Consider the following 2,327-nt stretch of genomic DNA (forward strand, 5'->3'; position numbering starts at 1 on the left):
GGGTTTGTGTGTGGTTCCACTGCCCACTGCAACAGACAAAATTAACTACCATGTGCACCCCAAACCCTATGAGTTGGCCTGACCTGTGTGTAGTGAGCCCATCTCCCAAAGAATCTGGCACAGGATTTTTTGAGTTCATGGAAAACACGCATATTTCTGGGGTGGCTTAGTGTATCCTTCACCCTCACACATCTGCAGGATGTAACTGTACAGCTTTGCACTGTAGGTGATAGCCTCCGCTTGAAAAAACCACTGCACTCTGCAAAATTGAGGTGAGTTATTTGTGTGAAGCAAAGAGTTTTGCTTCTCAAGGCTTTGTGAGACCATGAAGACCAGCGGCAGCAGAAGAGGTTTGAATGGTAACAATTAGGGTCCTGGTGTCAGAAGGTGCAAATGATCTCTGAGGCTCATCATCCCACCAGTAGACAGTTAAGGAGAAAGGGTGACAACTCAGATGTGGGGTGTCATCAAGGACTAGGGCACAGGGGCTTGGGCTCCAGTGATGGAAGATAGTTTTGTCCATCCCCAGATCCTGTAATTACACAGATCATCCCCCCATGCCCAGTCAGAGAGAGGTTTGGTGGAGTGGGATGTATCTGGGAACCTGGTTCCTGTCCTTTATTTCTCTCAGGAGTGTATTCAAAGCCTCACTCTTTCTCCATCACCCATTCCCAGCTGTGAGCAGATGCAGGGCAGGAGCAGGTGCCCAGCACTGAGCCCATTCCCACAACATGCCCTGCCAGCACTGCTGGGACTCCAGGGGACCCAGCACTGAGGCTCTGGGTGAGGATGCTACCAGCTGAGCTGCTTCTGTTCCTGTCTTTTGCAAAAAATTGCATTTTTTCTTGTTTTTCATCATGAAAAACAGAAAGAAAAATCCTAGGGGTTAGCTTAAATATAATAAAAAAATGTTTTCAGCAGATCTTTTTAGTATCACTGTGCTGTATTGAAGATGTGAGCTGGAGTTTAATCTTCTGCAAGCTGAGTGTTGCAGTCTAATTGTGTTTCCCCTGACATGGAGTGTGGAGGAGGATCAGACTTCCCCAGGAGATGATTCAGGTCAGATGTCACCCTCTGGTGGAGTCTCCCCATCTCTCCACTGGTTGCAGAGAAAGGTAAGAGAGATTAGCTAGGTAATTTAGCAAGTTAAGTTAAAAGTCTGTATTCAGGCAGCATCATCTCCCCAGCACAGCTCTTCTCCTGGTGTTTTCAGTGCATTGTGAGAGACCATGAGGACAACATGGGAGAGGTGGTCTGGGCTGAAGCTAAAACTCTCTTCTGTTGGGTCACACACTGAAGCAACAAACTGCTGGGGAACTCATGGCTGGGCAAGTCAAAACTGAATGTTGCAGGTCATAACTGCTAAAACACTTCAGTTTTGGCTGAAGTCACATGTTTTGTTGTATTTTTTGTGTCCAGCTTTTGGCAGTTTTGTTCTCTGGACGTGTTGGTACTCTAAGCACCAGTCACAGGCAGGAGGAGAAGGAGAGCTTCCCTTCTGCAAAAGCACTTTCCTGCAGGTTGGAAACATTCAAGTTTTGCTCCAAGGGCCTGAAGAAAGCCTGAGGAAAAAAAAGCACATGCAGGGGATGTGGAGGGTAGGTTTTAATTTAGCAGCAAATACAAATCCAGTGATTATCTTCGTTTATACATTGAAAAGCATGATGAGTGATGTTTTTCATAACATTTAGAATCCTAGCTCAGATCTGTAGAGCCTCTGCTCTGCTGTCCAGGTGCCTCACCAGATTGCTCCATCATGAGCAAATTAAAAGTTATTGGGGGGGTTTACATGCTCCCATGTGGCCTATAATTTGGGCTAATTTAGTATGCAGCATTGAAATCAAGTCATAAGCTGGTGGGTGTGCTTCAGCAGCAGTTAATGCAAACATTTGGTAGAGAGGATCCAGTAGTTGCCCTGTACAGGGGCCGGGGGCTGGTCACCATTTCTTCCCAGTGCCATGGCATGAGGAGCCTGAGGTGATGCTGGGAAGAAGCCAAGGAGACCTCAGTACAAGCTGAAATTCAGCCCTACAGATGTGGGCTAGCCTGAGCCATGAGTGGGCATCTGCTCTCTGCCTGAGGTGGCACACGCTGCTGCTGGCCACCCTGCTGCCGCTCATGGCCTTTTGGCTCTCTCTGGGAGGCTGGGGGTGACCATGCTCCCAGCTGATGCTGGTCATGGGGCACACTGGGGTGTCTCCCCATGTTTTGGAGGCTGGGGAGGGACCTGGGGAGAGCCCAGCTGGCTCTCCCCAAGGACACCTGTGCAGGGCTGCCCACCCTTAGCCTGGCATGGCCCTTTCCCAGATCCTGGGGGGCATCCCGGG

The sequence above is a fragment of the Athene cunicularia genome (genome assembly GCF_003259725.1).
Source record: "Athene cunicularia isolate RWA chromosome 1 unlocalized genomic scaffold, athCun1 chr1_part1, whole genome shotgun sequence".
Lineage (NCBI taxonomy): Eukaryota > Metazoa > Chordata > Aves > Strigiformes > Strigidae > Athene > Athene cunicularia.